This window comes from Lissotriton vulgaris, unplaced genomic scaffold, assembly GCF_964263255.1.
Source record: "Lissotriton vulgaris unplaced genomic scaffold, aLisVul1.2 SCAFFOLD_826, whole genome shotgun sequence".
In the NCBI taxonomy this organism is placed as follows: domain Eukaryota; kingdom Metazoa; phylum Chordata; class Amphibia; order Caudata; family Salamandridae; genus Lissotriton; species Lissotriton vulgaris.
Window position 1 is genome coordinate 46,281 of NW_028241440.1, and position 20,618 is coordinate 66,898.

The window sequence follows — 20,618 nt, forward strand, 5'->3', positions numbered from 1 at the left end:
AGTGAATACACAAAGTCCGAACTCTTTACTGACTTACTGTGTGTTATTGGAAAAGGCTAACAGTATGTACATAGTTCTATTTAAAAGAGGATCTGTAGCTTGGAAATCCGAGCCTTTAAAATGATAAAACGAAACACCAAAGCTTGTAAGATAAGACACAACCCTTCTCAAGAGCACAAGCATGTGCCGGCCACATGTGCAGTACAACTGGGAGTTATTTGTCCTGGAAGTCGGTTGGAAACATTTTCTCAACATACAAAGTATTCAACTCTCTATTATTTGAAAAGAGTTTCCATTGAATGGTATTAACGTTTTAAGGACATACATGCAGTTAAAAAAATCCATTATTTTTCACTACCTACAAGAACATAATGTGAACTTGTGTAATGTAACTGGTGCTCATGTAAAACGCTCCAATACCTTCAAGTTAGGTTGGGGTCATGTTACATAAAACTGCTAAAATAAGAACTAGTAGTTCAATCACAGAGTGAGCAGCATATTGTTACTAAAGAAAAGAAATCAAGCTGTACTTAGTCCATGAACTGTAGAATACCAGAGAAGTGAAATAGGAACTGTCGCCTCGCACACTGTGCCAAACCAGAAGGCACCAAAGAAGAGTGATAATGATGCCAACGAATGGCAAGTAATGGGTGGGTTAAAAGCTCTTTTTTACATTTTTTTAGACACATTAGGTTGTCTAGCGGCAACCCATGCATGCTGCCTTCCAACTAGACCTAAAAATGGACATTGAACCAAGGTCCTTGGGGCCCTCTATTTCTCTCATGTCACCAGCTGAAAAAAGTCATGAACAGGAAGTAAAGTTCGCAGGAGCTAACACTTAAGAAGTTAGCAAATGAGAGTAATTATAAAGCTAACTAATGGTATGCACTGGGCTGGCTGTAAACCCACTGTAAGATAAAAATAGGTATTTTTGCCTACAAAATGTTTGGTAGGCTCGACCTCATCTTAGTGAATGCCCAATGTATAGGTTAAAGGTGTAGGTGTGTCCTATGCAATGCATCTACTAAGGTGGGGGGGCTTTAAACAGGTGTGCGGTGCTCACTCGACAGCCATAAATAATAGCTCAATGCAAAGGTTCTCACCCACAGCGCTCTCTAAGAGAGGGGAGAAACACCCTTCTGTCCCAAAAGGGTTAGGATTGGCAAAGAATGTTTTAACGTTATGAGGCACTCATCATTATATCAAAACTGCATCACGCATCTGTGCCGTAAAAGTGCCGCATTGCTGGAGTTGCGTCGCAAGCGCGACGCAGCTCCGGCAATGCTCTGCGAGGCCCTATCCTTACAATGCTGCATCAATCCTCACACCTGCTTCAAGCAGGCGCAGGGTTTTGATGCAGCATGGGCCCCAAAGTGACTGAGTGAAATCTTGTAGATTTCACTCAGCCACTTTTAGGAGGCGTTCATGCGCCGCAAGCCTCCTTCTGGTGCAGGCTTTACAACGTGACGCACCATGGTGCATCTTTTGCGCCGTCGCTGCATCACAAAAGTGTCGCAACGGCAGCATAAAAGCGGAGCAAGGGGCTTGAAAATCTGCCCCTTGGTATCTAGTAAAGTGCTTAATTCAGAAAGAAAAATATTGCTCGATGATACAACTTTTTTGTTTGGTACTTCAACCTCTTCTTTAGACAATCCTGTAAGCTTTAGCCAACACTTGTTTCATTGTATATGCAGAGATATCCCTACGACTACTCAAGGCTCTAAGATTCCTGAGATCCTATAGTTGGTCCTCAGTTTCAGTTGTATTTACAACTGAAATGAGAAGTATGCCTCCTTTTTTTTCTGTGTTACATACTGTACTAAATATCAAGTTTTGATATAATGACAACTGTCATATGCACATAGGGGATCATGACGATGTCGGGCGGAAACACTCTGCCCGAAACCGACTCGGATTCGGGACGACCGACATGCAGTCGCCAGTTCCAACCGGCCGATAACGATACAGCTGAACACTGTACATTCGGATTCCCATTGTTTCCTATGGCAGCACGTGTTACAACCGAGAACCAGCCATGATACAGGCTCCTACGGGGAAATGGGGTGAGTGTGTAAAACCCTGCACCCTGTCAAAGGCACCCCACAAATTTTGCCACAGAGTGCAGGGTTTTACATAAGGGGGTACCTTAGTGTAGCGGGAATTCCGTTCTCCTACAGAACTGTGCATAGAGACCTGGAACCTCGGTGAATTAGGATGGCCCAAAACTCACCTCAGTACCCAAAATCCCCTTACCGAGCTAGCTACAGTGTCTCATTGGTCATAACAAACTCCCAATGCTTAGACAGACCAGAACATGAACTTAGATTACCTCAGGTTTCGTCTAACACATGAACACTCTTTCGTTATATAATCATTACAAACCAGAACATGGAGTAAATGAGGACACGTGCATGTTTGAAATATTCATTTACTAATGCATGGTTCTCAAACGCAGTATCTTGTACAATACTAGCAAACATATTATAAGCAACAAAGTTATCAGCATAGTTATCAGTCCATAAAAGGCGAATGGTGACAGCATACTAAGATGCTGTAATGAATAGGAAGTAACAACACCTAATTCTCACCCTACCTATTTAGCATAGTATTTTATGTCTATGAAGGTCTCATTTGGGTTTTATCAGGGCGAGCCCATACCTCAAAATCTCAGTGGCAGAGGATCACATCATCTTCCACCAGCTCTCTGCATGCGAAGCACCATTAAGTGTATTACGTGTGTGTTCAGCACAACAATATAAAACCTGCCTGGAGCCAGATTTTGGAAGCAGCATGTGTGTTATGCCTATGGAAGTGCGAAGATCAGACCTCACAACAACATTGTGTCGAGTTATCCTTGCAGCCTTCAGCACTCACTGTGCAGACAGTGTACCAAGCAAAACTGATATCAGAGCAATAACATATTATTTCTTAAGTAAATCACGAAGCTCTTCTGGGTTGAAAGCTAAAACATCAATTATGTGTCGTGAGCAAAATGAGGCAGAAAGGTAAAATGGCGTTTAAACATTTAATAAGCTCATGCTAACTTCACACAGTATATAGAAAAGAATTAGCTATATGACATCCCCCCCCCCCCAAGGATCCGAGCACGGACAAAATCAAGTAAAGGTAACACCAGAACAGGGGCATAACATGAAAGCAAAGTTCAATAATAATGAGCTAAGCTAATTTGAAAAGGCATACATGATGGCCTATAGTGGCCAAAATAAATGGTCCAAACTCTTCAACACAAGGCCCCTAAAGTTAATGTCAATAGGCCTGGGGCGCATAAAAAGAATTGATTGTAAGAAAAAGGCACCCTCAAAAAATACAAACGGGTACGTGCCTAAATAATAAAAAGTCTCCGAGGCATCTCAGGGTACGACTGTATACGCAAAATATGCAGCAAAAGCCTCCAACATGAAATCACTGTCATCATCCGAAAACAGTTCAGCCATTAAATTAAGCAGCTGAAAAGAACATACGTGCTCCTCCAGCACTGGATCCTCTAGCATCATCAGAGGACAACTCGGTGGGTTTTCAAGAACGCTCTGTGCCAAGAACTCATGCGCCGCTGCGAGTATGTCCCAATCACCCATTAGTCCATGCATCGCTGCCAAGGCCATAATCCTTTCGCCAGAACAAACCAACTCGTGAGCAACTACGGGGCTCATCAGATGATTAAAATCGACGTCAGGAGACACCGTCAAGCAGAGATACAAATCAAGGGCCAATTCGAAATCGCAGCTCAGGCAATGAAACACAGCTGGACACATGTGAAATAGGAAAATCGAAACGATAATCCAAATGCCGTGCTTAAAGTCGCAAGGGGCAGGGTGCCATAGTAATCAAGCATCCGGTTGCGAAACAGCAGTAGGAGGGGCTCTGCGGCTTCTAACGCAGGACGGGCATCCATGTTTAATAAAACAAAATATCACCAAAACGCCTGCAACTAATGCCAGCAAAACCGGGAAGCCACCAAACAGACTCGAAAATATAGAATGGAAAAAGCTAGGGATCACTCCAAATATCTTCTCGAATGAAGTCACAAGACCACTTCTAACTAATTTAAAAAAGTGAGCCAGGCCAGAAGTGGAGGAGGCATTAAAGATTTGATGAACCAGCTCGCTGAAATGTAACGATAAATCAGTATTCAAAAGGGCCTGCACCTCTGTGCGTGTGCTAGCTATGTGAAGGACGAATGTTTCTCGGGCCGAACTCAGGGCCACTTCTTTTTGAGACAAAAGGGCTCTTATTCTACTCATACCATTGAACTCTGCTTTCAAGGTTGGGATGCGCGGCCAGATGGATACAGCTGAATTCCCTTGCGTAGGGGGATACAGAACGTTTTTGCAACAGACGACACGTTCTCATACAGTTACCACATAAGCGACACCTTTAATTAAACTGCAACACTCTTCGTTATTCGACAGCAAATAACTACCATTCACCAGTAATGTGAATGTGGGAACAATTGCGGGAACCGGAGTCCCTTTTAAAAAACAGGCTAAATCTGGCCGGTCCTTATTACAAGAACCATGTAACTGGATGTGCCTGCATATCAATGAATGGTCAGGGGACTCTGTGCATTCTTTCCCATTAAGATACACTTCTTTCTCATCTTTCAGGCATCTATAAGTGAATGGAAGAGACCACGCCTCGTGGAGGAATGAGTTCCCTAATGGCTCATATCTCTATAGCTATGTAAGGCATACAATTAGTAAACTTGTAGAAGGCAAATGGTAATGTGATTAATCCATGGATAAGCCACATTGCAGCAGTGGCCTCAGCTACAGAGAACAGTAAAGATTCCAACCTCTCAATGTGTAACATGGAAAATGTTGCATCACGCATTGAAAGCATGCGTTGTTTGTCAGTTAAATTAAAAGGGGCAAAAAGATAGGAAACGTTCATGTAACTCCAAGGCACTCTACCAGCCTTAAGCGTCTGCAGGATCCATGCAAATTGCATAATGGAACGCAATTGATTTTGACCATGGTATAAAACAAACACTTCATCATGTACAATGTCAGCAACAGAAGATACAATATTATTCAAAGTATAAATGCGGGAAGAAAGCATGTTAATACTGTTATCGACAACTGCAAGCACCTTTTCTAAATTAGCTTGATCTATTGACCTTAGGCGCTTAGCAGCCTCAACCTGTGAAGTTTTCCAGATTTCATTGTAAATTGCATAAATCCATCTTTTAGATCTCCCATTAGCCGGGCCCTTTATGAAATCATTTAAATCCACTTCATCAGTCAGCTTGGATAGATGTAATTTAATAGTAGCTAATGTAGAATGTTGTAGCCAATTCTGACATAATTTGCCAACTGAGTAAGTGGTGACAGTATGGTCAGTATCAAAACGTGGATCAGGCCTGACTTGTGTAAAACCTTCAGTTAAACCCAAACAGCGACTTTGGCAAGAATTAGAGCTTCTGTGCCACATTAGCCAATCCTTCGGATCCAAACAGGATACATTGAAGGATTAATTGTGCATTAACCTTTGTAAGTCTTGAATGGAAAACTGTGTGAAATTATTCCAACCGGAATATTCTTCTAAATCAGGAATAGAAGGGGTATTTAATTTTTTGGAAGTAGCCAATCCAAAGCATGTAGTCTGGAAAATGGTATAATTTAAAAACAACATATGATTTGGGATGAGACTTGCATGGTGCAAAGCCTCAGTGCCTTGTACCTGCCAACTTTTAGAGCACCAAACCGATTTAAGGTCAATGGTTTTCTTCCATAGCTCGTAGCCCTCTGCAGCTAATTTGTCTAGAAAGGACTTCGAATACAATAATTTAGTATCGGTAAGTCTAACTTTGGACATGGACTTTTGTGTAATCTTAAAATAAAAGGACTCAGGACTTGATTGATTAAAGTCGGTAAAATAAGTGTACTTTTTCAAAAATGTACTGGAGCTGCCTTGTATTGGTGCTGGGCAATGTTCCCACTGTGTGTAATTTACAGTACCCCTTCTGGAACTTGTTTTATGCAGGAAATGGTTACCAAAATGTTGAAAGCAAAATAAATCACCATAATTAGCAGATTCTAAATATAAATCTTCAGCATCAAAGGCAGCATAATATTTCAAATCAGAAAATAATGATTCTACGGCCTGAACATCCCAATCATCAGAACGTATGTTTTGTTTCACCACATCCTCCATGTTCACCCTGAGTACATTAGGGACATTAACCACTTCAGTTGGGCCATGTATTTGAAATTTAACAGCATCCCACACAATCCCATCAAGAACCGGCCAAGCAGTGATGTTTACAAAATTCAAGTCTCTCTTCAGTCTGTGTGCAGAATGGGACGAGGAAAGGGGGGCCAAAGTTCCATTAAGATGCTGAATGCATGTTCTCTCTTCGACATAGTGTCCATCGATCAGACGGAAAAAATAAAACACAAAACCAATTGACATAAAAAGATATACTGAAAAAAGCACCAGCCAAATATACGTCCATGGAGGGACCAAAAAATGTTTTTTAAATAGGGCTTTTCGAATTCACTGAAACAGAGTCAAATGAGAATCGGGATTCTGTGGTCAAACTTGTCTGTAAATCAGGCATCGACAAATCAGCAGGATGGGCATAGTCTATGTCATCAATGTTATTAACGTGATAAGTATTTAATAAAGGATTGGAAATGGCAGGCATCTTGAGGGCCACTTCGGGTTCAGCATTAAAAGTTGTGGCCAACATAGAATTTCTCACAATCGAAGGACAGGAGACCGCCGGTGTCATACTATGAAGAATCGGCCACCCTGTATATCTTGACATTGTCAATTGAGATAAATTCTTTCTTGTTATCGATCTTCTCTCAAACCAGTTCTCCAACTTTGGGTAGCCAGCCAACTACCGGGATCTGCAACGCATCATCCGATGTGGAGGGCAAATGTTCCTTTGCAAGACTGTCTCTGGTCTTTTGTAGATCCTGTAAAACATTGCAATGTTCATCTATGTCAAAGGCCGTGGCTTGAGCCACGCAGTCTAGACCGTCGAGGTCAGGGACATACATCTTGATACCAAAGAGCATTTCGTACGGGGTCCGCCCACCCAGAGACCCTCTAGGGAGATTGTTTAGTGCACGCTGCACGCCATTAAGGTGGGCCAACCAGTTTCTGCCAGTGCCTATAACTCGAGCTGTCAAAGATTGCTTTAAGTCACGGTTCATTTGCTCCACTACACTATTACCCTACGGTCTGTATGGAAATGAAAACTTGACTTGGACCCCCAACGAAATCATAGCATCCTTATACGCCTTAGAGGCGAAAGCCGGACCCTGATCCGAATGGAAGGTACCACAGGCAAAAATCCCTAAAAAGACACGCAAATCTTTATGACAGTCCGTGAATCAGCGCTGCGATGGGGCCATACCCACACAAAGCATGTGCATGAATCAACTGCTACTAAGATGTACTTATACGCAGTATCAGAAGAAAAAGGACCGCAGTGATCCATATAAACGCAACCCAGTCGTTTATTAGATATGTACAACTGTGTCTGAGGCGGACGTGCAGCAGTTCAAGGTTTAATCTGCTGGCAAATGTCACATTGAAGGACATAATCGTGCGTGTGTTTGTACAGTCCCCTCCACAAGAACCTTTGTTGTAGCTGAATTACAGTGGCTGGGACGCCCGCATGCGCAGACGCCACACCTTCACGCGTCGCTGTAATCAAAGTAGCTCTGCGATCCGAGTTGGGAATCAACCGCTCCCCAACATCAGGAATTTTCACATAAGGAACCTTATCGGGACTTAACCGGTATGTGTATTTTGAAGGGAACCCCGCAGGATATTTACCTCCCTTCTCAGAGGCAGCTACAGCCGCCAAGATGTCATCATCTATTTTACTTTTGGACCATGTAACTGCTGCAGCTAAATATTTTGATACTGCAGATTTCGCCGCTTCATCAGCAAGCGAGTTACCGACAGCGTGGACTCCTACACGCTGATGGCCGAGAGTATGAATCACAAACACAAGTGGCAACTGCTCTTTAAGCTCAGCCACTCGGACCCAGATCATTTTATGTTTTATTGTGCTACCCTTGGAATCACGAAAGTCATTCTGAATCCAAAAGAACAAGTTCTCATTGTAAGACTGGACACAGTAGTAAGAATCACTTATGATTAAAGTCGGATCTGCGTACTCTAATGCAAGCATCAGCGCACGAAGCTCTGCTAATTGTGCAGTGCAGTCCCCTAGTGTCTGCGTGTGCACGACACTGGACATGAACTCATTGTTCACCATGGCACCGTCCACAATGGCGCATGCGGAAAAGTAGGCATGTTTAGAGCCATGCGCAACCTGCGCCGAACCATCAGTGTAAATGATGCAATGGAAATCCTCCAGGGGTCGCATTCTAAAGGAGCCGGATGAACAAATTCATACTGTAAGTACTCCTGCGACCGTAATGAGGCGTCAAAAATAAACGTGACATCATGGGATGTCAAGGATGCAGCCATTGTATCCACCGAGGGTGCAAAGCTTTGGAATTTGGTAAACTGGTTTTCGTGACTGCCTCCAAGGCAGGACACGGGGTAACACCCAACATGCGCTTTCCCTGTGACAAGGCACGTTCCTTAAGAATTGCCATCTGCACAGCTGTCAAAACTTTCTCCACAGTGGAAAAGCGCAACTCAGCCGAAGTGTACAGGTGTGACTTGTAAGCAATAGGTACTGTGTCTCCTTCATTAAAAGTCAGGTACATGAAACCTACCTGCATTTCTCCAGGAAGTGAGGAGCCAATCCCTTTCCCTCATTGTTGAGCTCGTAGCCCAGAAACAACACTGTGTACTCTGCAATGTGCGATGTTGCAAAGTTGAATTTGTAACCTAAGTTTGCAAAGGTACAAATAATCCTGTTGACTCGACACAGATGCTCCCAAACTTCGTCGTTTGTGAGATATATGTCATCCACATACGAACAAGCATCCGGGTCGATTCTCTCCAAAAGAGAGACTATGTGGGCAGTGAAAATCCCAGGACTATTCTATAGCCCATAGGCAAACGCCGAAATTGTTACTTACACCGCCGCAAGTAAAGGAGGTCCATTGGGAACTTAGACCATCCAATCGATGGGCATAAAAACAATTGGAAATGTCAAGCGTGGTTTTAAACCGCTTACGCACAAGACTATTTACTAGAGCAGAGCCGTGGGTATTCTGTACTGCACAGTTACGGCAATGCGAGTTTAAATGCCGGTAATCCAATGCCAAACGATATGAACCGTCTGGCTTGTTTACAGTAAAAAGAGGGTTATTCATTGGTGACACACATGTTTCAATTACACCTTGATATTCCAATTGTTCAAGGATAGCCGCGACAGAAGCCTTAGCTTCACGCCAGATGGGATATTGAGGTTGAGGTTGTGGCTGAGACCGTAAAGGAATCTCGTGGCATGGGGACAATTTATCCAAACCACATTGATTGCGGTACACAGCCAGCGCTAGATTTAGAGCCCACTCTTCTGCAAAATGCAGCTCATCCTCTTTCGAGACTGTGTTAGCGAAACTGGGGAGGATTACCTCCTCCCCTCGCGGAGCTGCGAGCACAAAAGGTGGGGGCCAGTCAGCCTCCGAAAGCAAAATGTCATATGTAGACGAAAGATTTTCCCAAAATACCCCTTTTATTGTTCGCTGTATGTCACCCTCGATTAACAGGACAATTTAAAAAAATCTATCAGGGGAAGCAACTCTTGTATCAGCTGTTTCAATCACAACATAAGTATCAGTCGCTGTCACCTTCAGTAGTGGACGCAGGGCCTCTCTCACTATGGTAATCTCCGCCACGCTGTCCAGCAAGGTCAGAGCCCACGTCAGATTCCGAAGCCGCGTTCTCACTATCTGTGGCATATCGATGCGCTGTTAAGGCTGCGACTTTCTTCTTGGCAAACTGCGGTCTCTTAGGCGTAGAGCCTTCCTGCTTTTCTGCACCGTTCCTCGGGCGGGGCTGGTCACGTCCTTGTTGGCCACCCCGACCCCTGCCGCCCCCTCCACCACCGGTTGTAGGGGGCGATGAGTCCTGAAAGGAACGAGGAGAGCGTTGGTCAGAAGCCTGAAATCGATCAGGAGTTTTAATCGTCACGCGATCGCGCAAGTCATAAATACGTTCTGGCAACGGAGACGCAGGACGAGAAGCCTGGGTTTGTTGTTGTTGCTGGTGCTTACCCTGTTTCTGTTTTTTAGGCCAATTTTGTTTTTTGGACTTGGGCAGAACTTCTGTTTCCGAAGTTTGTCCCTGGGGTTGCTTTTTCTCCTTAACAGAAAAAGGCTTAAGACCCTTACTATTGCGACCCACGGTTTTATAAGCCGCCACAATAATTTTTGCTAACTGTCGAGGTTTCTCGGCATCGGGAAGCGCCGCCAACGCGTTAGCAACCTGAAAGTTCACTGCATCCCCCTTGACATTAGCAAGGATCAGATCGCAAACTACATCAAAAGTAACACACAGGCGCATTCCCAATTCTACCGCAGACTCCAGTCCGTGATCATCTTGAACACGTTTAAGGACCGTAGACAGCACGGACATAGATGGGGTGCCACAGCACCTAGCATAGACCGGTGCAAAAGTCTTACCCCAGGTCTCACAGTCAACAAGCTCAGGGGTCAAATCCTTCGGCAAACTAAGCGTAAGAATCTGGTGTTTTTCACCAGGAGTCGTATTAGGAAAAACAGCTTCCGGCTGGTCAAATAACTCGGCAAGCCAGAAAGGAAAATCATCCTTATCCTGGGGCTTCTTGCCCATTACAGCATTGACCATGACGGGACTGAGTTTCAAACCACCCTGTCCGGCCAGAAGCGCCGCACCCCCCGGGGCTCCACCCGGAAGATTACGGCCCTTGTAGTGCACTAATGCTCAAATCTCGGCAATTGCAACTACATGTAGTCGTCGAAGTTCAGCCACGTTACAATTGCCGTGTAGAGTATGAGGAGTAAATCGAGCCAAAACAGGCCAACTAGCGCCTGGAATGGACAAAGGACCTAACCTCGGAGCAATCAAAGAATGGGGTAGGGCGCCACCAAACCAAACTTGATGCTGCCAAACGTCAATAGGAACTTCCTGTGCTCTGTACGGAGTATACTCATTAGGTACAGCCGTGGGAGTGTACGTGTGGAACACACCAGAATTCGCGTCCACCTCCGGAAATGTCACCCACAAATAAAACAGTTTGTAAGGGTAAGCAGCATCCACACTCACTACCATGATCACAGCCAAGCCTTCCAAAGGCACATTGTACATCCGCAAATGATCGCGCACCGCAATGCGACTTTGCTGCGGAATGTCCACGGCAGCCATGACAGTACAGGAAAGATGAAAAACAAAGTAAACTTTGTAGCACACTTGGGTAGTAATTCAAGGATACCTTTTTAGTAAAAATCAAGCTTGAAAAGACCTATTTCAAAATACGTAGGTTTTTCCGACACCACTGTTTTCCGGAAACGGCAGTGAAGGGGTTAAGGAATGAATGATATACTACTCGAGTGTCATGATATAAGGCCAACAACGTATGGGCGCCATGTAGCGGGAATTCTGTTCTCCTACAGAACTGTGCATACAGACCTGGAACCTTGGTGAATTAGGATGGCCCAAAACTCACCTCAGTACCCAAAATCCCCTTACCGAGCTAGCTACAGTGTCTCATTGGTCATAACAAACTCCCAATGCTTAGACAGACCAGAACATGAACTTAGATTACCTCAGGTATCGTGGAACACATGAAAACTCTTTCTTTATATAATCATTGCAAACCAGAACATGGAGTAAATGAGGACACGTGCATGTTTGAAATATTTATTTACTAATGCATGGTTCTCAAACGCAGTATCTTCTACAATACTAGCAAACATATTAAAAGCAACAAAGTTATCAGCATAGTTATCAGTCCATAAAAGGCGAATTGTGACAGCATACTATGATGCTGTAATGAATAGGAATTAACAACACCTAATTCTCACCCTCCCTATTTAGCATAGTATTTTATATCTATGAAGGTCTCATTTGGGTTTTAGCAGGGCGGGCACATACCTCAAAATCTCAGTGGCAGAGGATCACATCATCTTCCACCAGCTCTCTGCAAGCGAAGCACCATCAAGTGTGTTACGTGTGTGTTCAGCACAACAATATAAAACCTGCCTAGAGCCAGATTTTGGCAGCAGCATGTGCGTTATGTCTATGGAAGTGCGAAGATCAGACCTCACAACAACATTGTGTCGAGTTAACCTTGCAGCCTTCAGCACTCACTGTGCAGACAGTGTACCGAGCAAAACTGATATCAGAGCAATAACATATTATTTCTCAAGTAAATCACAAAGCTCTTCTGGGTTGAAAGCTAAAACAACAATTATGTGTCGTGTGCAAAATGAGGCAGAAAGGTAAAATGGCGTTTAAACATTTAATAGGCTCATGCTAACTTAACACAGTATATAGAAAAGAATTAGCTATATGACATTAGGTACCCCCTTGACCATCAACCGTAGACCCCGGGGCTAGGGGGCCATGCTTGGGGCCCCCAGAGTCGCTTTCCAACAGCCTTTCAATGTCAGACAGGCCGACACGTAAAGACTGTTGGAAATCGACATCGTAATCCTGAGTTAGCAAACGATGTCCATAGGGGTGTACAACGCAGTTCAGAGTGACAGGAATACTCTGCGACTCTGTCGAAACTGAGTGGAAATTACCAGATGGTTTACGTTCCGACTGCGAACATCGTAATTGGGCAGTCAGAATGTAATCTGTCTGAAGGGCTCCTATGCGTTTGGGAAGATTCCGACTATCGGGAGGAGACTTTCCGCCCGAGATCGGAATGAGCCCCCTAGTATAAAGCTGTAGGCTATAGATCCAATGAAACTTGGATGGGGCTATCGGGGATACTGTCACTTTTATGTCCAGGTCATTAAATTGTACTATTTACATATGAATTGTTATTGTTATGAAGAATACTGGTATAATAGTTCAATCTTGTTGACATTGGGAATAGTAGAACTATTTCATTCAACATTTATTAATTTTAACCTTGCTAATTCTAACTTAATGTTCAAAGGACGTTAGCATGATTTCTTTATTGAAATAAAATGTTTTTCAACTGTTTTTATGGCTTTTAGCCAAAATAAAAGGTTTGATGATGATGATGATGACTACCCATGTGTGGGGAAAAAGAACATAACATTTCCCATAAAAATAAAGCATTTATCGGATTGCAACACAGGAATTCTATAACTACTAAGGACAGTGCAGATAATCTGTTGCTTAGAAATCTTTTGAATAGGGGATGTGGCAAGTGCCCTGTGATACGGGACTCAAGCCAACCCCTCCCGTACCTCCCATTCCCGGACACTCACCCTTCACGACAGCCTCTGAGGAAGCGTCCTTGGACACCAACCTGACAACCAGCTCCCCTCCCCTCTCTGTCTTCCAGGAGCCAATCAGGAACGGGCGACTCCCGGAACCACAACCACCTGACCCCGGAAGTCCCGCCTCGGAATCCCCGCCGAACAGGGAAAAAGCAGAAGCAAGGACAGAGACGCCGTCGGAGCAGCGATCTCGTGGCAGGAGGCTTGGACCGGCGTTGAAGCAGACCAGACGAAAGAAGAGGTAGAAGAGTGGAGCGAAGACTGGTGGAGTCCAGAGGAGGAGGCTGAAGAGCGGCCGCAACTCACCTGGGAGTTGTGGCGGAGCGTGTGAGTACTACCGAATCCACCTCCGTAGCACATTAGGTGCTTTGTATATAGTGTTCGTCCCTCTCTCCTTAGTAGCACAAGGCCTGGCCTGCACTGTAAAGATTTTGTATAGCACGTCCTCACTTGTACAGCACTTAGTACATAGGCTGACCCCTCATGATCCCTCACCTGCACCCTGTCTCTCTCTCCCTTCCGAATCCGTCCCGCTACCCTTCCCTCACTGTCATTCTCTACTCCCGTACACTCCCGGTGCTGGTTGTAGAACAGTGTCACAGCGAGTCAGGCTGGACTAACCGCTCCTTGTGCTCTTTCTCTTTCCTCCGAGGACCACCCAGCACGTTTCCATACCGGAGGACCTGTTCCATCACCGGAGGGAGAAGAAAAGACACCATCGCGAGAGGCCCTACATCCGTACTACCTTTTTCATCGCCTGTACTAACTGTGTTCTTGACACTATTAAAGACCCACCATTGCACACTACATACGGCCTCCTCGCCTGATTTTCCGGCCCGCCCTAAGCCCACGTTCACAGGTGGTGTCAGAAGTGGGATCAGCTGGAAGCATGGAGGCCGTCGTCAAGCAAATGGCGGAGACCCAAGAGCAGTGGGGAGCGTTAATAGAGAGGTTCCTTAAAACAGCAGAAGACAACCGCGGCCAGCTGCATGACGTTCTCAAGGGTCAAGGAGCCGCACACGACCAGGCCATGGGAAAGCTAAGCGACGCCCTGGGTCAGCAGAGACCGGTTGCCTCCCTCCCATCGATTGTGCTGCAGAAGTATGTGTCGGGGAAGGATCCGGACTATTTTTTCACCAATTTCGAGAGACTCGCACAGGCAGCCTCATGGCCACCCGATCGCTGGGGTCAGAATCTGGGGCCGCTTTTGACCGGCAATCTCCAGGCCGCTTACCAACAAACCAATATCCAGGGGAACACACCCTATGCCGACATCAAAACTTGCATTCTGGAACGTTTGGGTATCGATGATGAGACATACAGGGTTAAACTGCGGCAAGCTAAGGAAGGTCCGCAGGAAAACCCCAGAGCTCTCTCCTTCCGCATTAAAGACTTGGCAAACCGATGGTTGAAACCTGAGACGTCCTCAAAAGACGATATCCTAGGAAAGATATACCTAGAATAATTCTTGGCTTCCTTACACCCCGCTACTCAGAGATGGGTACGACAACATGCCAGTCTCACCCTCGACACCGCTGTGGAGATAGCCGCTGCCTATAACAGGGCCCAAGAATTACAACGAGGACGTGAAGAGCATTCCAACCGACCACACAACTCGGGTGGAAGTCGTCCACCCAGACCCCCGCTGCCACGCAGACCGGAACCACCTCCCTTGATGCCGGCTCCCATATTGTACAGACCACCCCACCAAGGGCCACAATGTTATAACTGTGGAGGCTATGGCCACATTGCCCGCATGTGTCCACAAAAAGAGGAACCTATGGAGGTGGGCCTCGTACGGAACTATGTATGTGTCAACCCGGGAGCCAGTCCACCTCCATTTCATATTCCAGTGCACATCGATGGCCAACCTGTTCTCGCCCTAGCGGACACGGGATGCAGACAAAGTGTCCTACGACCTCAAGACATGATCAACCCGTTGGTCCGCGCGTGGGTATGGTCGATATCCAATGTGTCCATGGCGATACGAGAAGATACCCGACTGCACACATCCGGGTACAACACCCCGCTGATCCTGGAACCGACCTCACCGTCGGACTGGTCCCAAACCTCCCAGAACAGGCGATCTTGGGGAGTGATTATTCCGGACTCCCCGGACTCGTACAAGAGACCACCGACTCATTTTCCCGTTGGTGGAAAGAAGCACCTTTCTCTCAAGAGCAGCCGGTAAAGACTCCGGATCCTCGACCCAAGAAAACACGTACCCAACGGCGCCATGAAAAAAAGAGTTACTCCAGTGCTTACCCTGTTATACCTACAGAACACCCCTGGCAGACTGACAGAGAATTCAGGGCCGCACAAAGGGAAGATCCTCTCCTGCAGGAAGCATGGGCCAGAGCCTTGGATAATGAAGACCCTTTACATGTAGGTCCCTATTTTTTTAAGAAAGCAGGATTGTTATACCGGAAAGGAGGGCCCCAGCAGAATCCCCAGTTGTTAATCCCTGGTCCCTTTCGAGACAAGGTCTTGTTTCTTGCACACAGCCACCTCCTGGGGGGTCATTTCAGTGACGAGAAAACAAGTCAGGCTATCCTGGAGAAATTCTATTGGCCGGGTATCCATCAACAAGTGAAAACCTATTGCCGGGAATGCCCGGTTTGTCAGAAAAACAGCCGACACCATCCCCCCAGGGTCCCCCTACAACCGCTTCCCCTCATTGATTTTCCCTTTAGCCGGGTCGGGATGGATATTATAGGACCCCTGATACCCTCCCAAAGTGATTGCCGTTATGCCTTGGTCCTAGTGGACTATGCCACCCGCTTCCCTGAAGCCGTTCCCTTGCGACAACCCACCACTCAGAGTATAGCCAAAGCACTCATTGCTATCTTCTCTAGGGTAGGATTTCCTCGGGAGATCCTTACGGATCAGGGCACCCCTTTTGTTTCCCGCCTCATGCGACAAGTTTGTTCCCATCTCGGGATAAAACAGATCAGAACCGCAGCATACCACCCCCAAACAGATGGGTTAGTAGAGCGCAATAACGCCACCCTGAAACAGACACTAAAGAAGCTATTGGCCCTAGAAGCCAGGCGTTGGGAAGAGATGTTGCCGTTGGCCTTGTTTGCCATCCGATGCAACCCCCAGAGCAGTACTGGCTATTCGCCTTTCGAACTCCTGTATGGTCGGCCCCCCCGTACCCTTCTGGACATGGCCCAAGAGGCCTGGGAAGCTGAACCAGACAGAACCCGACCCCTTTCTGAATACGTGGAGAATCTCAAAACCCATCTGGCCGTCATCCGAGACATTGTACGTCCAAACATGGAAGACGCCCAGAACCGCCAGAAGAGACAATACGATAAAGGCACCAAAACCCGTACCTTTTCCGCCAGAGACCTGGTTCTCTTAATGATGCCATCATCTGATCAAAAACTACTGGGTCAATGGCAAGCCCCCTACACCATCCTCAGACAGGTAACCCCTGTTACGTACGAACTGGAGTTGGACCCCACACGGGGTACGACCCAAATATATCACATCAATCTCCTTAAGAAATGGGAGGGACCCCGACCCGTTTTGACTAATGTACCGCACCATCTAGCACTCTCCTTTGAGCCCTGTTTCGATCCCGAGTTAAACGCGAAACAAAAACGAGCTCTTCAGGAGGTCCTTCTGCCCTCGAGCCACGTTTTTTCCTCCTCTCCAGGGCATACCACGATTACGGAACATGCCATCCATACTGAACCAGGGAAAGTGGTCCGGTTAAGACCTTACCGAGTCCCCGAAGCCCGACCGGCTGTCATCCAACAGGAAGTCGAACAAATGTTACGTATGGGAATCATTGAACCCTCCACGAGCGATTGGAATTTGCCGATTGTCCTAGTCCCCAAACCTGACGGATCGGTGAGGTTCTGCATAGACTTTCGTGAGGTGAATAAGGTATCTTCCTTTGACACGTATCCCCTACCACGTGTCGACGAAATGGTCGAGCGGATAGGGAAGTACATCTCCACACTCGACCTATGTAAAGGATATTGGCAGATTCCCCTTCGAGATAAGGAGAAGAAAAAGACGGCTTTCTCCACCCCGGCAGGGCTATACCAATTTACTGTTTTGCCTTTCGGCTTACATGGTGCCCCTGCCACCTTCCAAAGAGCCATGAACCAGATATTGAGGCCCCACTCCCTATACGCAGGGGCATATCTTGATGACATCATCATCTTCAGTGACAGTTGGGAAGAACATCTGGAACATTTGGGGCAAGTAGTTACTTCATTGGGTACCTATGGGTTTACCATCAACCCCGCTAAGACCACCGTAGCAGCCCAGACTGTCAAATACTTAGGTTTTCTATTGGGAGAAGGAGTTATCAGACCCCAACAGAATAAAGTAGAAGCCATCCAAGCCCTTCCTTTCCCCCAAACCCGAAAAGACCTTCAAGCCTTCCTGGGTCTCCTAGGTTATTACCGACGGTTCGTCCCTAACTTCTCCCAAAGAGCAGCTCCCCTTACTGACTTGCTAAAGAAGACAGCCAAGACCGAAGACGCCCTGCGTAACCCTACTCCTTCACTCCTACGTGCCTTCCAGGGGCTCAAAACATCCCTGACCTCGGAGCCAGTATTGGTCAGCCCAGACTACTCTCAACCCTTTCTGTTACAGACGGATGCATCAGACCAAGGCCTAGGGGCCGTTCTCTCTCAGACAGATGACAAAGGAAATGAGAGACTGATTCTGTTTATGAGTAGGAAATTGTTTCCCCGCGAAATGAACTATGCAGTTGTAGAAAAAGAGGCTCTTGCCATTAAGTGGGCTGTCGAGAGCCTCCGGTACTATTTGGAGGGGCGCAAGTTCATCATCTACACCGACCATGCCCCACTTGAGTGGATGGCCCGGAACAAAGGACACAATGACCGGGTCCTCCGTTGGTTTTTGTCCCTCCAACCATTTCGTTTCAAAACAATCCATCGCAAGGGTTCTGATCAAGGAAATGCCGACTTCCTCTCCCAATATCCCCTCAGCCCAACCTGTACAAGAAGGACAGCTAGGGGAAGGGGATGTGATACGGGACTCAAGCCAACCCCTCCCGTACCTCCCCTTCCCGGACACTCACCCTTCACGACAGCCTCTGAGGAAGCGTCCTTGGACACCAACCTGACAACCAGCTCCCCTCCCCTCTCTGTCTTCCAGGAGCCAATCAGGAACGGGCGACTCCCGGAACCACAAGCACCTGACCCCGGAAGTCCCGCCTCGGAATCCCCGCCGAACAGGGAAAAAGCGGAAGCAAGGACAGAGACGCCGTCGGAGCAGCGATCTCGTGGCAGGAGGCTCGGACCGGCGTTGAAGCAGACCAGACGAAAGAAGAGGTGGAAGAGTGGAGCGAAGACTGGTGGAGTCCAGAGGAGGAGGCTGAAGAGCGGCCACAACTCACCGGGGAGTTGCGGCGGAGCGTGTGAGTACTACCGAATCCACCTCCGTAGCACATTAGGTGCTTTGTATATAGTGTTCGTCCCTCTCTCCTTAGTAGCACAAGGCCTGGCCTGCACTGTAAAGATTTTGTATAGCACGTCCTCACTTGTACAGCACTTAGTACATAGGCTGACCCCTCACGATCCCTCACCTGCACCCTGTCTCTCTCTCCCTTCCGAATCCGTCCCGCTACCCTTTCCTCACTGTCATTCTCTACTCCCGTACACTCCCGGTGCTGGTTGTAGAACAGTGTCACAGCGAGTCAGGCTGGACTAACTGCTCCTTGTGCTCTTTCTCTTTCCTCCGAGGACCACCCAGCACGTATCCATACCGGAGGACCTGTTCCATCACCGGAGGGAGAAGACAAGACACCATCACGAGAGGCCCTACATCCGTACTACCTTTTTCATCGCCTGTACTAACTGTGTTCTTGACACTATTAAAGACCCACCATTGCACACTACATACGGCCTCCTCGCCTGATTTTCCGGCCCGCCCTAAGCCCACGTTCACATGCCCAAAGAAGATGGCAGCTGGTCCGTAACTTTCCCGTGTTGACGGAGACGGAGGAGGCCTCGACGCGGTAACTACCGCACACAAAGACACGGAAATGGAGGGCTAATCATCGAAAGCCCTGGGGCGTCGCCGGAGCTGCTTTCTGCATTGACTGGTGACCTGCAGGCAAATCTTTTCTATTTGTGCACTGTGGAGCGGCTCCGCTGAGCTAGTGACCACCATTTTGTATTACTCCCGCTGACGGAATTCCCTCAGCACGCCGGCTGCAATGCTGCACACTTTCGACCGCTGAAAACCCGGAGACGTCGTGGGGACTATTTCTCCCTTCACTGTAAGACCGGCAGACAAATTTCATTTATTTATAAGCTGTGGTGTAGCCCCGCTGTTTTTGTTTTTGCGGCTGCTATTTTGTGACACCCTGCTGATACCTTCATTTAAACGCGCTATTTATATTTTTATGCACGCTTTGACTTTTCTCATAACATCTTCTATCTCCACCGCCCTCAAATCCCTACATTGGCTCCCCTTGCACAAGAGAATACTCTTTAAAATTCTCATTGTAGCCTTCCGAGCCTTCAACAAATCCGGCCCATCCTACCTGTCGAGACGCTTCCCTCACTACACCCCGGGTCGCACTCTCAGATCCTCACAAGAAAACCTCATGACCCCCTCTAAATTCAACCTGAAGTCCAAAGGCGGAAAAACACTCAGTACCCTGGCTATTAGAGCCTGGAACAGCATGCCAAGGCATCTTAGACTTCAGACGTATGAGAAGCCGTTTAGGAAGCACCTCAAAACGTGGATCTTTAATCTCTCTGATGACTGGACTAAAGCAGCCATTTAGCCCCCCACCACCTTTCCGGTGATCTGGTCCCAGGTTTTACAGCGCCAAGATGCTCCCTTCGGAGCGAACGTTTGCGCTCTAGAAATACCAATCCAATATCCAATATCCAATAACATGTGGTTGCCTCGCATTGCTGATTTTTTCCTTTTACTGCAACAGATGTATTTTGCCTGGTAACACTCAGAATGAATTTCTCCTTCCTGCATGTGATATTCTACAATAAATGAAAGCTATACATGTGTCTCTATTTATAGGATAAAGCTGGCCTTACGCACTCCATGTCAGCCCTCCTAGGCTGCCTTAATGAAACCCATACCCTATGACTCCTGTTTTCAGTGTTTTTGTGGCACTAATTGAGGTATGTTTATAAGGAGTATGAACACTTTTTCTTGCTGCATTTGACCTGCATTTCATCATATATATATTTATTTATATTGTACTGAGAAGCCAATTAATGATCTATTGTAAGTTGA